The 19624-nt window shown below is 40.1% G+C and overlaps 1 long non-coding RNA gene across 2 annotated transcripts; it reads left to right on the forward strand.

Moving 5' to 3' along the window:
* The first annotated feature begins 1335 nt into the window (after positions 1–1335).
* LOC138421533 (uncharacterized) lies at positions 1336–18932 on the forward strand. 2 transcript variants are annotated; one of them, XR_011249525.1, is made up of 2 exons: positions 1336–2015; positions 18782–18932. It is a non-coding gene; the product is annotated as an uncharacterized lncRNA (long non-coding RNA). The 2 variants fall into 2 exon arrangements; XR_011249526.1 differs by lacking the exon at positions 1336–2015 and adding an exon at positions 15909–15993.
* The last annotated feature ends 692 nt before the right edge of the window (positions 18933–19624 follow it).

Here is a 19624-nt window from a genome sequence, read left to right on the forward strand (position 1 = left end):
TACTGACCTTTGTCGGCAAAGTAACGTCTTTGCTTTTTACCACACTGTCTAGGTTTGTCATAGCTTTCCTGCCGAGAAGCAATCCTCTTCCAATTTCATGGCTGCAGTCACCACCAGCAGTGATTTTAGAGCCCAAGAAAAGGAAATCTGTCACTGCTTCCACTTTTCCACTTTCCCCTTCTATTCGCCATGAAGTGATGGGATCGGATGCCATGGCCTTAGTTTTTTTAATATTTAGTTTTAAGCTGGCTTTTTCACTCTCCTCTTTCACCCTCATCCAGAGGTTCTTTAGTTCTTCCTCACTTTCTGCCATATATATTAGTCCTATAACAGAAGATGTGAATGACCACATAGAAGAGATAGTGGTTAATTTTGACTGGGTGATTAGGAACTACTTTCCAGAGTAGGGTCCATTTGAATTATTTTGACAAGCTGAAGAAGAAAGGAGGAATAAAAGCCTTGAGTCTCTTGTTGCACTTCAGAAATTCAGTCTATAGAAAAATGGAGGAAGGCACCATCTTCCCTCCTACGTGCCTTCGCTCTTCTCGGCAAAAGGAGGCTGGTGTCTCCTTCTAGCCCACCATCCGCGCCCTCCTGTCCACCCCGAGCCATCTTCGATCCATCCTCTTGGCAGTCGGATCGCCCCAGTGCCCTGAGGCCGCTTCACAGGTCTGTAGAAGAGTTTAAACTGTCATTCCGTCCGCGGCCCTTCCGCCATTTTTTGCTGGTGTCTGTCTCCACTGTTTCCCAATCTCAGTCAGGGAATCAAGATGAAGGCGGGGGACGTGGGTGAAGAAGACCGGGAAAGCGGGCAGAGCTCTCCCGAAGGGAATAAAATGCAGATTAGCCTCTGTGATGTGTCTTCTGAAGATTTTTTTTAAAACCTGGCTAACACTAAAAGAGCTCCATGACAGAGAGCCACGCCGACTTCAGCGGAAAGTAACCAGTTTGAGGAAAGAGCGATTGTCAGACGGGAGGTGGACAGGCTCCATATCCAGAATTACGGAGCAACGGAGGAGCCCTGAATGACACTGTCCATGATCTGCGGGGTCAATTAAATGCCAAAGTATGTGATCGCTCTACAGTAAACGAAACATACAGAAATAGGCTACAGCAAGAATTTTATGATATCCAACAACAAAATCTGTAATTTACTGGTGAGCTCACAGCAGAAAGGAATAAATTAAGAGAAGAAAACAAGCCGCTTTTGGCTAGGCTCAAGAGGAAACAGCCACAGTTTCGCCGTTCTTTTTCTGATAGTGATGACGACTTCGCCCCTAGGCCTCTAAAGAGCGAGTCAGTTATTTTGATCAGGGACTCTCCACCCGGACCTCAGAGGCATGTGGCTGTCAAACTGATGATGCAAACGATCACCAAACAGAGGAAATCTAGAGGGAAAAAGAAACAGCCACACAGTTCCCCGTTTCAGGTTCCATTTTATAGTCAGGACGTCTTTGAGGTGCCAGAGAGCCCTCAGGAGAAGATTTCCTCTAACAGCAGTAAGACTATCACAATAAGCAGTGGCAGTCAGAAGTCATCTAGCCCTGTTCCTTCAGCGTCTACACTCGGCCCTCAAACAGTGTATGGATTTCAAGATGACTCCAGCCTTCCTGATGCCAGGCGTGGCCATCCACAAAGCAAATCCATTCTCACACAGAGGACTTCCCCACAGAGGATCTCCACACCAAACAGTGGAACTGAGATTGAGTTCCCTTGGAGACTTTCCAATATTTCTCCAGGAGAAGACCTACCTACTGAAATATTATCTGAAACTTCAGAGGAAAGTATGATTGATTATAGCAAAAGCATATTTTCTCCTTTTACACGGAGAGACGAAAACACCACTTTACATCTATTTCCTTTAGACTGTACTTCAAGATCGAATGTGAAAAGACCATCATTTGGTGTTTTTCGCATTTCAATGAGAGAGAGAGCAGTAGCCAGTGAACAGTCCACAGCAAGGAAGAATACGAATGGAGCTACAGGTGCAGCCCATGATGCTTATAAGCCACAAGGTGAGACTCAGGCTTGCACTTCCGGGTCTTCAATAAAGAGAAAAGTCAAGATACAATTAGAAAAAGGGGGGAAGTGGCTATCTCTCCATCTCTCTCTTAAGGAGACTGCTTTTCTTTTCCAAGAGGACAGTCTTCCTATCAGTTCAGACTATTTAACATTTGTATTCAGACTATGTAACTGATAATTCCTAACTTTGATTCTACTTCCCAGAATATAATATACAGGCAATAAAAAGTTGGGCAAATGACTAAGACTTTGAAACAGTGACTTATTGCCAGTTAATAAAATTCAGCTACAAAGAAAGAAACTTGGTTTTCAGAATCCCTCTACTTCTATATAAAAGTGTAGAGGTCTATCATCTTTTTGTTGAAATTAAGCTGCTTGTGTCTATGAGTCAGTGTGGGCCATGCTGAGTTGATTTAGTTGTGTCCTAGTTTTTGCAACACTATGGACTGTAGCCTGCCAGGCTCCTCTGTGGGATTCTCTAGAAGAATATGGGAGTGGGTTGTCATGCCCTCCTCCTGGGGATCTTCCCCTCCATAGAGCCTCTTAGATTCTTGCATTGGCAGGCGAGTTCTTTATTACTAGTGCCGCTTGGGAAGCCCTTATAAGTCAATAAGAAGGCTTAAAAAGAAGAAAGCCAAGAGAACACCCAAAAGGCGTGGACTGTAAGAGTTCAACCCTGGAGTACTTGTGAAATACTTACTTGACTTGACAAGGTAACTATAATACTTACACTGAGAAAGATTCAGAAGCAGATGTTTTTCAGAATAAAATGAATATGACTTTACAGATACCATACAGCATGACTTAAATTACAAAAAAGAAGATGTGACAGACTGTATATTCATTATTAAAATTTGCTTTTAAAAATCAAAAAGCAAGAGCAGAAGAAGGAAAAACCTCATCAACAAATACCAGCTATTTAGCAGGCAAGGGCAACATTTACAAGAGGAGGAGACCTTTTCAAGAAACAAAGCAGTTATGGTTTTATCCGTAACATAAAGCAGCCAGTTGCTTGTCACTGGTTATCACAGTGTGTGTGTGTGCATGCATACGTGTGCAAGTGTGTGCACATGTATACTGAATGGAGGAGGGAAGAACTAGTCAGCAGTGCATGTCCCTCTCCTTCCCTTCTTCTGTCCTCCCCTACCACCCTCCTTACTTTCCCTGGGCTTTGGTGGTAATCAACTCCTTTCTTCTTTACAGTTTTTTTTTTTCCCATGTGTCCTTGGGTGTGTAGAAAAAACAAAATTATTGAGTGAATTCGTGTGCCATAAAACTCACCCTTCTAAATACAGTACAATACAGTAGTTTATGTGGTATATTTGAAAACTTATAAAACCATCACCACAGTTTTAGAATATTTTCATCACCCTTTAAAAAAGCCCATACATAATAGCAGTCACTTTCTACATTCCCCCACTTTTTAGCTTGTGGGGAGACAAAAACAATAAGTTGTGGTTGTGGTTGTTAATTTGATTCAATATCTCTTGGAATGAAATACCACCAGGGCTGAAAATTATCTCCCTTTACATATTTCTTTCCCAAAACATGGAAGCTTATAACATAGCATCAATAATCTTTGACTTTTACTCTAAATCATACATTCTAAGTAGTTGAAGGTTGTAGTTATTTTAAACTGTTTTATTAATGTACTTTAGAATTCATATCTAGCTTTTGGTGTGTTTCAATGTCTCTGGCAAGTTAAGTATCAACTTATTTTATGTCTTTATATCCTGCATTATTACAAAAATATTTAAAATAATATTTACTAAAAACAAAATGGAAAAGAAGTAAAATTTACTGTATTATGGTTTGACTTTTACTATAAATCATACATTCTAAGTACTTGATTCTAGTTATTTAAAACTTTTATTAATGTACTTTAGAATTAGTTATTCATATCTAACATTTGATGTGTTTCAATCTCTGGCAAGTTAGCTGTCAACTTATTTTATGTTTTTATATCTTGCGTTATTAGAAAAAATGTTTAATATTTATTAAAAACTAAATAGAAAATAAGTAAAATTTAACTACTGTATTATGCTGACCAAAACCCAGGTGTTTTTATGTTCTTCATTGCTGTTTGCTTTTTTAAGTATTTATTTATTTATTATTTGGCTTCATGGGAGTCTTAGGTGCAGCATGTGGGATCTATTTCCCTGTCCAGAGATTGAACACAAGACCTCTCCATTGCCAGTGCAGAGTCCAGGGTGCAGGGAAGTTCCCAGGGGTTTTGTTTGTTTGTTTTGTTTTGAGGAGGGGGTGGTTTGTGTGTGTGTGTGTGTGTGTGTGTGTGTGTGTGTGTGTGTTTAGCAAAAGTAGAAAAAAGAAAGGGGGAGGAATTGTGTAAGCAAGTGTGGTACTGGGAATGAGTTAGCCTTCTGATTGCACTTCCAGAGGACATGCAGTTTATGAAAACCCTTTGCTTGCATTCTATCATATATAGTAAAGAGGAAATGGTAAATTGTAAATAATACAATTATACATCAAGGTAAAGAGAACAGAGTCTGGAAAAGAACCTGACACCATACAAAACTGTGAAGATAGCAACAGCATTCCTTACTCTCAAACAACCTTCCTGTCTTTTTGCTTTGATTTTGTAAATCCTGGGTCAAATAAAAGCTACAATGTTAAATATGAAAAAAAAAGAAAAATGGAAATGACTCACCAGTTACTTCCTGAACTTGCAGTTCTCTAGCTATCCTCAGTCCTAACTAAGCATGGTTCCTACTGCTCTGGCTTCCCTTTCCTCTCATCTCATTGTCAAAAATCACTAACAATAGATTTTCTCTATAGAATGCAGAGTTGGCACTCTAATATGGCAAAAGAGTTTGCTTACCTGATGATATGCATGTTTGGGTGGTAAGAAAAAGTGTTATGTGAAGCATGGGAGAACTGGTTTCTAATCCTGGCTTTGCCATAGTATCACTCAATAGACCAGCTTTATGACACATGCATACTTCTTGGTCTTCAATTTCTTCTTTGACAAAATGGAGGTGATTAGAATTGTTACACCTGTTTAACCTGATTAATGTAGTTCTTTAGAAGAATATATATAACACTATATAAAAACACCTTACGAAACTGAAATACTGTACAAATGCTCAGTTTCAGGATTATATCATTACATTTCTGAAACCACTTGATGGAATTGGCCAGACTCCTACTGAGGGGCTGTATAACTTAAGGAGAAAAGCATAGCAGAAAGTTGGGAAAAGAATTCTTGTTTTGCTTGTATAGTCAGATGAGTGGTTTTCAAGTGAGCGTGGGTGATAACACATCTGGAAATCATAGAAACACAACATATTGATGCGTTTCATTACATCATACAAATCGGGACTATTTAGTCCCAGTTAGTCCTTACTTACTCTTTTGATGAACTATGATTATGTAACATGTATACAATACAAATAAAAGGGCTTACCAGGTGGCTCAGAGGTAAAGAATCTGCCTGCCAATGCAGGAGCTACAGAAAATGTGGGTTTGATCCTTGGGTTGGGAAGATCCCCTGAGAAGGAAATGGCAACCCACTCCAGTATTCTTGCCTGGAGAATCCCATGGACAGAGGAGCCTGGCAAGCTACAGTCCATGGGGTCGCAAAAAGTCTGATGTAACAGCACCCAACACTCACTCATACAAATAAAAAATAAAGGAGATGTACTACTCCTCAGTTCTTTCCTCACTCTAAGCCCAAAATAGGATTACTTGAGCTCTTTATTCACCGTGGTAGTCGAGTTTCTCAGAAAAATAGAACCAAGAGGAGACAGATCAGAAGATATCTTAAATAATTGATTCATGTGATTATAGAGGCTGGCAATCCAAAATCTGCAGAGCCATCTGGCAGGCTAGAGACCCAGGAAAGAGTTGAGTGTACAGCTCCAGACTGAAGGCAGTCTGCTGGCAGAATTTCCTCTTCCTTAAGGGATGTGAGTCTTTTTCTTAAGTCCTGCAACTGATTGGATGAGGTCCACCCACCTTGGTTGGATGGCATCGCCAACTCAATGGATATGAGTTTGAGCAAACTCCAGGAGATAATGAAGGACAGGGAAGACTGTCATGCTACAGTCCATGGGATCATAAAGAGTCAGACATGACTTAGTGACTGAACAACACCACCACCTTATGGAGGGTGATCTGCTTTATTCAGTCCATTGATTTAATCTCATCTTTAAAGGATATTCACAGAAACATCCAGCTGTGTTTGACCAAATATCTGACATCATTGCCTGGCCAAGATGACAGAAAATTAACAATCAGACTCACCAACTTACAAATCACAGCAGCAGGTTGCAGTTTCCCCATCCCTCCCTTGTCAATTTTCCAGGAATTTCCTACGACTGAATGTCCAAGGGTGATTCTGGGTGTGCCATGGGAGGAGACAGCGTGAAATGTGATAGCAAGTCCAGTACACAGCAGCTCTGAAACACTAAGCAATGAGGCCCAACTGGGACAGCTTCCAGGGACAAGCCAGCCCTGGGACCTCCAGTCAAGCCATTGCCCAAGGCCTAGCAGCAAATTGTGCTCCCACAGTTCAGTTCAGTTCAGTCACTGAGTTGTGTCCGACTCTTTGCGACCCCATGAATCGCAGCACGCCAGGCCTCCCTGTTCATCACCATCTCCCAGAGTTCACTCAGACTCACGTCCATCAAGTCTGTGATGCCATCCAGCCATCTCATCCTCGGTCGTCCCCTTCTCCTCCTGCCCCCAATCCCTCCCAGCATCAGAGTTTTTTCCAATGAGTCAACTCTTCTCATGAGGTGGCCAAAGTACTGGAGTTTCAGCTTCAGCATCATTCCTTCCAAAGAAATCCCAGGGTTGATCTCCTTCAGAATGGACTGGTTGGATCTCCTTGCAGTCCAAGGCACTCTCAAGAGTCTTCTCCAGCACCACACAAAGCAGTTCTAATTCCTGCCCATTGGATCCAGCGCCTCCCAGACCACAGGCTGAGCCCAAAGGTAGTATCAGGTTAAATTTGGGTGGCAACACTCTCTTGAAACACTCAAAGCCTCTCTTCAATTACAGTTAAAATTGTTCTTTTTTTCTCATTTACTGATTGCTCTGTTTCCTTTATTGTTTATTATGCAAGGCCAAGTCTAACTCATCTCAGACAGCTCTGCTACTCTGAATCCTGATCTGAAATCTTGGTGAAGGTTGTTTTATTTTTGTTGTTGTTGTTGATTTTGTTTTCTCTGTAAGACCTTCTCAAGTAGTTCTCTCAGATCCTTTGTTTCTGATGGCTTTTTGCCTAGTACCTGGGGCATGGTTCGTGCTCTATGGTTTAATTAATCAGATTTAGCCTTCAGCAGAAGTTGTTTTAGTTTATCAAGTTAACACAAGGGAATTTTCTGAGAAAAAAACAAAACAGCTAAGGTTTAGAAAGGTTTCAGTGGCACTCAACCTGGACCAATTTCACTGGGCTCGAAACTGTACCAGAACAATATTGTAAAGCAATTACCCTCCAATCAGAGGGGAAAAAAAAAAAAAAAAAAACACTGTACCAAGAGCAGCCACACCTCCTTCCCCATCCTTCCTCTACTGTTTGGTAATTGCCTATTGTTATTCTCTAGGTGTTTTGTTGACTGTTTTATCTTGTTACCTTGTCACACACAGATGGACACTCAAGATATACTTGTTAATGGAATGAATAAGATAGCTGCTAGAAAAAGAATTTGTTGTAACAAATCAAGCAACAAACAAAATAGAAGAAAGTATGAATGAATGTTTGTCTCAGCTGTGAATGGATGAGAACTATGAGCCATGGAGGAAATCATATGGGGGTTGAGGGTGGGGTGGGGAGAAGCTGTATACTTGATTACATAAATTGTTAACCTCTACAGATCAAAACCCTGGTGGCTCAGAGGTTAAAGCGTCTGCCTGCAATGCAGGAGGCCTGGGTTCGATCTCTGGGTTGGGAAGATTCCCTGGAGAAGGAAATGGCAACCCTCTCCAGTATTCTTGCCTGGAGAATCCCATGGACAGAGGAGCTTGGTGGGCTACAGTCCATGGGGTCGTAGAGTTGGACACGACTGAGCGACTTCACTTTCACTTTACAGATCAAAAAATCATAAGCTACATTTAAAAAGAAATATCAAGCTGGGAAAATATTGGCTACATATAATGACATATCAACGTGGAAGTAAATAATGGAGAAAAATCTAATATGGGAAGAACATAAAAATAGATAATTCACAAAAGAAGACGTATAAATGACTAACAGTCATAAAACGACAGAAAACATTTCCTAACAACTGCTATTAACAACAACAAAAACCCATCAGTTAGAGTACTCATTACTAACTGTGGTACAGTGACTCGAGCACCCTCTTCCATATTTCCTCTTGATCATCAAAGTCAAGTTTTTAAAACTCAAAGCTAGGCATTGAGTCAGTTTCTTTCTCTGCATTTTAGCTGCTTAGACTCTACATTAGAAGCAATACAAAACAAAAGCCCTCACTGCTACTGAAATGCTGGGGGAAGGGTAGGAACACAAAGAATAGAGAACTATAAGATTAAAGTTATAGTATTATTCAACTACAAGTAGATAGGGATCAAATGTATTTTATTAATTTGAAGAGTGTGATCTATATGTAGTCCACCAACACTTAATCTCAGCCATTCATACCTTCAATGAAAGAATGATCAGTGACTATAAAAAGTTATGAAATCAATTACTAAGACTGCTTTTTATTGGGTATCAGTTTCCCAAAGGTCCAGAAAGAATGACGTAATGAAGCATGAACTTTTGCCATGTACTGCCATGTCAGACCAATAACAATTTCTTCTTTCAAAATCCTTTCTCTCTTTCAAAAAACTATGTTTATTCTAAGTAAAATTGAATTGCAATTTTAGCATTGGCACAGTCCTCAAAACAGAAAAATTACAAATTATGTGCCTCTCAGAATCCTTTTTTTTTTTTTTTTTAGCTAATCACCAACCACAATGTGAATTCCTGCAAGAGTGGGGTGCCATGTCACAAAAGATCAGTCTGGCTTCACAGTCTCTTCTTACTTTGCCTCTGTAGAAGACAGATGTTTTTTGTTGAATCAGGACCATAATTTGCATCTGGAAGGACAATGGGCCATATTCTCTTCTCCTGTCCACACACAGAGCTACACTGACAACAGCAAGAGCTGCTCAGAGATAGAGGCAGAATTTGGCTCAACCAGTGCAAAATACAGCCCGATTTTTAAAAGCAAATGATCCAGCTAACATCTAGTGAAGAATAGACCAGATAGTGGATATGGAAGTTTCCTTTAAAATTTCTTGAAGTTTTCCTTTGAAATTTCCAGTGCAGTGTATGAAGTAATTCCAGACTCTAATGAACTTCAGAGGCCTCTCTGGCTGTAAATAAGAACAAAAATGATTGTCTATATTGGATCCAGGACTTTCTTAGGCAATAGATAATTTATTGTTATGTTCTATGTCCTCGTTTCCCTTCAGTGATTGATGTATTCTCTTCTGTTTTCAGAAGGCTTTTCTAATATTCACCTTTCTTCAAAATGATCCCAAAAGATGAGTCAGAAGTTCCATACCTGCTTTCCATATGGGGAAGCTGGGGCCCAGGAAGGTTAAGCAGATTTCCTACCCGGGCAACAAAGGAACTCTGGGTTCTCAAGTGGTTATGGAAATCTAGTCAGAATGGAAATGAAACTTCTGCTTCCTTGGGTTATCTTTCCTGCTTGTTTAAAATGAAATCTTTTCTGAGTTATCAGTTCCTAGGAGATTGCTTCTGGCACATGTAAATTTGGAATCCTCTCTAACTGGAACCGATTTTCTCCAGGACATCCCAGTCGTTGGTGGCATCTTTATAGGCCTCCCCTCCCCACATAAACACAGCCCTCTTCTGGCCAGTCAGGTCATTGTTGATCGATGTCACCAATAGCCCACAGAAGGTATAGACAGTGAACAGCTGAACTGCTGGCTCTGGAGTATTATCTATGAAACCCATGCATTCAGGGTTTTCTCGCCTAGTAAATCTATCTGAACATATTTACTCTCAGAGTTCTATTATTGATGTTTAAATTTTGAGATGGTTTGATCATCTGAATTGAGAAAGAAAGATTTAACCTTGAGAAAGGAGAAAAAGTAGAGAGGGAGTTATTGGTTTTGTGAATTTTAGATTTTCCTAGGGAAAAAGTTGAACAGGACACAATTCTATTTTGGGGAGCACAGAATTCTTGAGTGATATGATGTACTTCCCTTTTTATAGAACGAAGGAATCTAAGAGATTTTTTTAGTCCAAGTTCCCCATCTTACACATGAAGACATTGAATTCAAGTAAGTTTTGATGTGTCTTAGAACTATTTCCCTCTCAATGTGTATACATTTACCTCATTTTTTTAAAAGCTGTGTAACATCCTATAAGAGGCGTCTTTATTTAGCCTTATTTCTTTGAGGACTATCTTGCTTATTTCCAGGTTTTTTTTTTCACTATTATAAACAATACTGCAAAGAATAACTTTGTATAGGTATCTTAGTATTTACTTAGTATTTTTCAGGATAGATAACCAGAAATTAAATATAAATTTTAGTAGAAATAGTCCTCTTAGGAAATTGTACCCATGGCATCACATCCTTGCCAACACTGAATATTTTCAAACTTTTAATTTAAGTATTTTCTTTTTCTTATTTTGGTCACGCCATGTGGCTTGAAGAATCTCAGTTCCCTGACTAAGGATTTAACCCAGGCCATGGCAGTGAAAATGCCAAATGGTAATCACTGGACCACCAGGTAAACACCACCATCACCTCCCCCTCCCCCCCCATTTAAGTTTTTAAAATAATTGTGGTCAGTTTCATGTAGCTCATTAATCTATCTGAAATGTAATTTTCTGTACTATATGAGATAGGGACCTAACTTATTCATTTTGTGAATATTGAAAACGGGAGGAAGAGCAGAGCACTAGGTGTGGAAAGTGTAAGAAAAGCAGCTAAGGTTAAGCAGCCACCAGATTATACAATCACTCAGCAAAATAAAAGCCTTCAGCTTACCAGACCTGACCCCTATGGACACCTTGGAAGGCTAGTTAAGGATCATGTATTACAGTAGAACAGTTGTATCATATATGCATTTGGGGGCTTAGCTGTACAGCCTTTAAGCTTTTGAGGGCCCAGATACCAGTGACTTTACTGCTGCTGCTAAGTCGCTTCAGTCGTGTCCAACTCTGTGGGACCCCATAGACGGCAGCCCACCAGGCTCACCCGTCCCTGGGATTCTCCAGGCAAGAACACTGGAGTGGATTGCCTTTAGGACATTTAAAAAGACTTTTAAATGTAATTTTGCCTACCATGTCAGCAATAAAATCTAGACTTGGAGCTTCCCTAGTGGTCAAGCAGTTAAGGATTCATCTGCCAATGCAGGAGATATGGGTTCAATCCCTGGTTGGGGAACTAAGATTTCACATGCTGCAGACCAACTAAGCACAGGCCCACGTGCTGCCACTAAGACACAAAGCAGCCAAAAAAACCCCACAAAAGTAGACTGTCTCCACCCACCCGATTCCTACTCATGATTTAACTAGAGCATGCTGCCTTCTGAGGGTTTTGCTGTGTGTCTCACCCACACACAACCTCCAAGGATCTTATGAAATATTCCTTCCAGTAGCATATGTACACATATAATGTTCCTGAAAAGATCTGCAAAATACAACTTTCTCTGCCTCACTATATGTGGAATTTTGAAGTTTTTTGGTGATTTTTTTTTTGCACCCTTATGTATTGGTATCCAGCTGTCCTAATCCATGATCAACCCACTTTTTCTTTCCATGCTTCAGCATTCTTCAGGCTTCCCTGATGGCTCAGACAGTAAAGAATCTGCCTGCAATGCAGGAGAGCCGGGTTTGATCCCAAAATAGGGAAGATCCCCTGGAGAAGGACGTGGCAAACCCACTCCAGTATTTTTGCCTGGAGAATTCCATGGACAGAGGAGCTTGGTGGGCTACAGTGCGTGGGGTCTCAAAGAGTGGGAAATGATTGAAAGACGAACACTTTCAGAGTTCTTCTCAAAACAATTCTCTGGGTAGCCACCAACAATGAATCAGGGTTGACACACAGGTGTAATCAGTTTGCCGTCTCTGATCTAGGTCATTGTTAGTAAAGTCCCATGGTATTAGTGGAAGATTTTTGTCTTGTCTATATGCAGTTTATCATCATGATGTGCATCAGTGGTCTTGCCCACAGATTTGAGACAAGAGTTATCTAAGACGGTCTGGCTGGCCACCCATGGGAAATTAGGATGTGGCTCTTTGGGGAAGAAGGCCCTTCCTTTTTCCTTTTACAGCTAAGATGAGTCATAGTTCTTCTTGCTTTCTCAGTCAAAGGGCAGGGTCCATGATGTGATTTCATATCAAGAGTTCAGAGGTTGCAGAAGTGCAGATAGCAGATGCCTTTGGTCCCCCACCCACATTCTCTGCTATGATTAAAGCAGGCGACTTCTGTGACTCTTCCTAAAGATTTTGCTCTGGCTGCAGACTCAACGTGGCTTAGGCATGGGGCAAGTGACAAGTGCTAGGTGATTTATGCCCTCAGGAGCAGCACTTACCAAGTGACAGGTGGGAATTGTGCTACAACACTCTAAGGGGCACTCTGCTGTTTTCAAGAGCTTCCCAGCTGCCCCAGTGGCAGTGGGCTCATTAAGGCTTCCTCCCTATGAACTGCTCCTCTGTTTCACATCTCCCTTCCTCTACCAAGATCCCCTTCCTAACTGTCTTATATCCCCCTTCCCCAACCAGGATCACCTTCCAGAAACCTTCTTGCACGCTAATCCGTGACTCAGAATCTGCTTCTGGAAGAACCCAAACTAAAACTTCACTTTCGTAGTAGGGGATGACATATCTTTTTGAAAACTGATATTAGCAAACAAAGCATTTTAAGGAGCTTCCTATTACCAATAATGAATTTTAATTCTTCACTCGATAAAAAGATGCAAAAATTCTTCTGTTTTTGTAGAGACAAGGGAGCTATAAAGGGAGGAGGTGAATCTCAAGTCACGAAATCCCTGTCATATCGGACATCATCTAGCTGAAGCCATGGGGTTGCTAAAAGAGCCTGGGACAGAGGACAGGTTGGCTCAAGAGCCAGTAACTGCACCAGAGGCAGTAGTGATAAAATATTATGTTGTGATTTTTCCACTTGAAGAAATGGTAAATATAACCTTGTTTCAAAAAGTATTTCACTTCAGGATTATCAAATGTAGTTTGATGGAGTTGACTGGAAAAAAAATGCACAACATATAAGCTGAGAATTTTGTTTTATTGGACAGATGGACTGAGGACGTGAGCCTCAGATAGTTCTGAGGGACTGTGCTCAACAAGTGAGGGAGGAGTCAGAGTGCACAGGAGCTTTGGCAAAACAAACAAGAAACAGGTAGTCAAACACCAAACTATTACTGTTAATTAAAAACAGACAACTCAAGTTAATGAATTTAGTGCTTTACTATGTATGAGAAGATAAAGTAGAAAATGGCAACCCACTCCAGTATTCTTGACTTGAAAATTCCATGAACAGAGGAGCCTGGTAGGCTACTGTCTATGGGTTCCCAGAGTCCGATAAGACTGATGGACTTAGCATGTATTAGAATATGTAAGAGTCTGGGCTTAGTGAAATTACTCCTATAATATTCCTTTGATCTTAGCTACCTAGGGCTAGTATCTTGCTTTTCTCCATCCTGACTCCCTTCAGGATACACTGCTGGGGGCAGCTGCAGTGGCTGATGACCTAATAGTTGCAACATCCTGTTGTTGATAAGGCAATACTCTTTGTCTACAGGGCCTTATCTTGGTCATAACTCAAACATTGGGGAGGCATTTCATGAGCAATTTTGTCCCACAACACTAGGAAGTCTTTTTCCTAGACCAGATGAAAATTCTGTTGATGGACCACTCTGTGCTAACAACCTAAAATTCTCTGGATCTTACTAGTTTAGTATAATCCAAGAAATATTTCTCCTTGTTGCCTCCTCATTTCTAGACTTGCACTATGACAATTATTCTATGTAGAGTTATATATATGATCAACTGTCTTGAGACATCATTAACTTTATTGGAGGCTTGATTACACATTGTGTAATGCAGGAGGCAACAGTCTTATAAAACAGGATTAAGTAATACAGCTAGCAATGTTAATAAAGTCCTAGTGCAGCAGAAAGAGGCACATGGCGTAAGTAGTTTGAAAATAACAAGAGAGAGTACATTAAAACAACGTTAGTATAATAAGTTATAACCTGGTCACAATATGCCATTAAGTCCACAGGGCAGGCAACTGGAGAAGCCAAGTTCTGGAATGATCAGGTAGAGATAAAAAGATAAATCATCTTTTTTATAAAGGTATACTTCATCAATTTTTTATTGGTTATAATTCGTGTAAGAGGAAAGGTTTTCTAGGAAACAAAAATTAAAAGTAAGTGTATTTCAGAAAAAAAGTCATAAAATTATAAACCATGTGTATCAGTTCATTCAGTCCTAAGTAATAAATTGCTGTTGATCTGGATGAAGTCATCAGATTTTCCATTAGAGTTTTTTTAAATATATTTATTTATTTTATTATTTGGCTGCATCAGGTCTTAGTTGCAGCATGCAGGATCTTTTAGTTGCAGCATGGGGAATCTAGTTCCCTGACCAGGGATTGAATCCAGGCCCTCAGCATAGAGAGCAGTGTCTTAGCCGCTGGGCCACCAAAGAAGTCCTGCCATTAGAGTTTTGTAATTTCTTACCCAGTTCAGTGGTATGATCTAAAAAGTTATCAGAAACATAATTGTCAAAAAGTCCTTTTTATGAATCTTCTTGAAGATCTTCATTTTATAAGAGCATCAGAGTAAAACAGTGATTATAAACAAGACTTAAAATTGCATGATTAAAGATTTGATTACAATGCAATTGACAAGGAATTTGGATATTTCTATGACACACAACATTTTAAGGTAATAAGTAGAATTATGCCTGATAACATTATACCAGGACATATCAGACTTTTAGGAATGCCTTCTACAGTTTGTAATATATTAAAGACATCTAACCTAAGAAGTTTTTTATCACAACTTATTTGACAATGTTTTCATGTAATTTAACAAAAATAATCCTGGTTAATTTAATATGTCTCTTGAGATGTTTCAGGGGCCCTTTGGAGTATCCCAAAGTTAGCTGGAGGTCAAAAGAACTTTATTTAGAATTTTACTAGAGGAAGTTTGTCAAAGATATCAAAAGGTTTTAAAACACCTGGTTAAACAGGATTTTATTCAACTAAAGTGACAATAAAAGGTTTTTAAGGCCTTTCCATTGGCTCTAGTGGTAAAGAACCCACCTGCCAATGCAGGAGATGTAAGAAACTCAGGTTTGATCCCTGGGTCAGAAAGACCCCCTGGAGAAGAGCACAGCAACCCACTCCATTCTTGCCCGGAGAATCCCATGGACAGAAGAGCCTGGCCGTATACGGTCCATGGGATCGCAGAGAGTTGGACACAACTGAACCGACTTAGCACGCATGCACACACAGCAAAACAGATCATTTAGAAAGCAAATGAATTCACAATTTGTTATCAAAAGTAGCTCAGCATTCCAAGAAACTTTGTGCCCTTAACAGAGGGAAAGATAACCCTTGTGGGCTTGTGATCAGTGGCTCCCAGAGTTTAGGATTTCATGACATTCTCCCCTCACCCCCTGCCCAGTGAAGGAGAGACACCAGCAAATGATTGACATCTTTTAATTCTGGCAAATGAGCATATTGTTTAAAACGTAGTATCTTCTATCAATCCTATTTTGTAAAAGCATAAGCATTTAAACATTTTATTTTATTTATTTATTTTTAAAACATTTTATTTTATTTATTTTTAAAACAATTTTTTATAATTAAAAAGACAAAACCTAAGAACAATGACAATCTTTTCATTGTAGACAAAGAATGTTACTTGCCATATCAGCAAATAACGGTTGTTTCCGTGATCAAGCCGTCAGCCATTGCCACTGGTATGATAACTTGGTATGTTATTTTCATTTGATAAAATAAAGGTAAATGAGATAAGAGTTTTCAGGTGACTTCCTTAGGAGTAATTATGTTTTAGATATGTCTATCTAAAATAGTTTCTCCAGATTTTTGGTAACTTGAAACTTTAGAGTTTTGCTAAAATTAAATTAAATGAAGAGAATTCATGGGATAGCCAGGTGATTTCAAATAAGGTAACATCCTGGAACATTAATTGCTAAACAGGTCTACTTTTGTGTTCTTACAAGAGAAAAACTAAAGATGTTTGGGGTTTATTAGACATGTGTCTGGCACCACATTGAGAAAAGAAACTATGCTACCAGACAATGTAAGTTTCTAGAGGTTATTTTGCCAACCAGGAAATGTTGGTATGACAAACAGTTCACAGTTACTTGCTGCTTGTTGGTTTTAACTAGAGAGTTTTTAATGGTTAAAGTTGTAATATGTAATTAAAGCTACTAGAAATAATAAAGGAAACATGTCAGTACGCAAGGTAAGTAGGATGTGTGTTTTCAATAAGAGAAGGTATGAGAGATAGAAATACATTTTCTTAAAGGGAAAGAGTGACTTTGTCTTAGAGCTGGTTTTCTAAATGGAACAGAAAAATAAGCGATAAGCTAACACAGACACAGAAAATTGTGGAAGCTCTGTGGAAAGGGAGCCCTGAGAAAATAATTTTGTACACTTCAGCCTGGGATTGGATTAAACTTAAATAGGTAAATAAATTTTGTTATTGAGAGTGGGCCAGCGCAGGACTGGATTTGGGTTCACTTTCCCTCTGTTAAGAGCACAAAGTTTTCTTGGAATGCTGAGCTACTTTTGATAACAAATTGTGAATTCATTTGCCTTCTAAATGATCTGTATTTGCCATGCGTGCATGCGTGCTTAGTCAATTCAGTCGTGTCCAACTTTGTGATCCCATGGACTGTACACTGCCAGGCTCTTCTGTCCATTGCTGTGCCCTTCTCCAGGGGATTTTTTTGACCGAGGGATCAAACCTGAGTCTCTTACATCTCTTGCATTGGCAGGCGGGTTCTTTACCACAAGCTCCAATGGAAAGCCCTTAAAGACCTTTTATTGTCACTTTGGTTGAATAAATATTGTTTCACCGTGACCTATGATTTACACATTTACATATAAAGATTCTAGCATGGGTTTGCCAGCTAGATTCTAGCATGGACAATCAGAGACATTACTCCTCAAATTCTTAGACAAACTGTCCGTCTTGAAAAGTACTCTTGTTTTCTCTAATGTAGTACTTTTATAGTATGTATCTAATCCAGGTGGCAATATGATGAAAGAATCCTTAGACAAGGGAGTTAGAAGACCATACCTGTGTGGCCATTCTTGAACTGAGATTTCAGATACAATAGTTTGCTAGGGCTGCTCTAAAAGAGTAGCACAAACTGAGCTTAAAGAACAAAAAGTTATTGTCTCACAGTTCTGGAGGCTAGAAATCCCAAAATCAAAGTGTTGGCAAGGCTGTTGCCTTCTGAAGGCTGTGAGATGAGATCTGTTCCCTGTCCCTCTCCTTGGCTTGCAGACTTCATGTTCACAGAGCATTCTCCCTGTATACATCAAACTTCTCCTCCTTATAAGAACACCATTCATATTGGATTATACCCACCCCAATTACCTCACTTTAACTTGTATATCTGTAAAGATTTTATCTGCAAATAAGGTTACTTTCTGAGATCCTGAGTGTTAAGGCTTCAATACATGAACTTTGAGGAGACACAATTCAACCCTTAACACCCAGCAACCTCTCTGGCTTCAGTTTCTCATACTCAGAGGAGACTGTTGGGCTTAATGCTCCTTAAGCATTCTTTCAATCTCAGCTTTCCAAGATTCGCTCAGCCCTTTTGAAGTGGCCAAGTCTGGTCCTCTTATTCATAGGACTATAAATATAAAAATTTTCCTGACCCAAGCCTGCCAGCCAGTCCTGAAGGGTGGGAAATGAGTAGGGAAATGCTACAAGGGTGGGGTTTTCCTTTAACCTTTTGTTATTTGCAGGAGTTCTGTAATCAGATAAACTTTCAGGGTGTGGTGAACCGGGGGTCCTGACATCCCAAAGGCAAATAAGCAAACTCCAGTGACATTTGTTCTTTTCCAAACCCCGAGGTTTTCTGTGCTCCAATTATAGATGACAAAACTGTTCCAGGAGAGTTGCAGTGTTTTGTTCTCCACGCCAATTCATTAGCAGCAGAACGGCTGCCGGGCTGTAATCCAACCTGGCTGACATCAGTTCCCCAGTAAAAGGACAGAGCTGGAGCTGGGTCTGTGCAGCCAACAGGGATCAGGAGGGCTCGGCTGTACTGACACGTTAGCAAAAAAGAAAAAAAAGAAAGAGGAAGGAAAGAAGAAAGAAAGGATAGAAGGGGATAAGAAAGTTGCAAAAGTTTAGAGAATGAAGAGGCCACCTAGGTTCCTCAAGGGACTCAGACAGAAAAGCAGGAGGGAGGCGGCACTAGGCATGGTGATAACCCAAATTAAGGTCTGGCCAGCATCATCTTCAGTATTTAGAAAAATTGGGGTGTGCTTAACCTATAAATAAAAGCCATGGATTTTAGAAACCTAAACTAGGAGCATGTGTGCAAAAAAGAAACCTATATAAGGAAGTTGAGCTGAACTGTAGTTATGGGAGGCCCAGTAACAGCCCACTTCCTTTCTCTGTGCCTTTTTTATTCATCTCTAAATGTGGTGATGGTAATACAATTGCACTCTTCTCATCTTAAAAATACTTTCCTTCTGAATCACCTGACAAGTCTTTTTTTTCCCTACACAGCACTTACTTCCATTAAGGGATCTTCCAGAGCCCCTGTATCAGTCTAGCAGGTCTCGTTGGAAGCTTCCAGCTCTTCAGATGCTGAATGCAGTCCATGGCTCAGTCACCGACCCCTCACTATTTTCCTTTCATAATAAAGTGTTGAATTTTTATGTTTAAGCTATGTTTTATTAGGAGCTTCCTGAGCTTTCTTTCCATGGAATTTCTGTTTCCACTTCTGGACTTCCCTCCCAGCTTTATGATATTAGAGAGTGAGCTTGCATGCCACTTTATAATGTTTGAAAAGCCTGGATATTGTATGAGTGTGTCCACATCTCGCCTTCTGTTTCTGCCATGAGTAACCGGGCACGAAAGGGGAAAAAATCATCTTTGTGGCCCGACTTCCCAGCTTCTCAGAGGCAGATCATGTGCCTGATGGGATAGGCATGTTCCTGGCTACACAGTAGCTGAACAAAACCAGGACACCAATGAGCTCATCATAAAAGAAAAATCTGGAGTTAGGTGAATTGAGGGTGAATTATAACACATTTCAACAACTTACTGTGGCTCAACTCCATTTTCCAACTCAGTTACCCTCAATGTATGTCTCTCAAAATTCTATATTCTGCTGCTGCTGCTGCTGCTGCTAAGTCACTTCAGTCGTGTCTGACTCTGTGCAACCCCGTAGACGGCAGCCCACCAGGCTCCCCCATCCCTGGGATTCTCCAGGCAAGAATACTGAAGTGGGTTCCCATTTCCTTCTCCAATGCATGAAAGTGAAAAGTGAAAGTGAAGTTGCTCAGTCGTATCCGACTCTTAGTGACCCCACGGACTGCAGCCTACCAGGCACCTCCGTCCATGGGA

Source organism: Ovis canadensis, chromosome 16 (assembly GCF_042477335.2).
Source record: "Ovis canadensis isolate MfBH-ARS-UI-01 breed Bighorn chromosome 16, ARS-UI_OviCan_v2, whole genome shotgun sequence".
Lineage (NCBI taxonomy): Eukaryota > Metazoa > Chordata > Mammalia > Artiodactyla > Bovidae > Ovis > Ovis canadensis.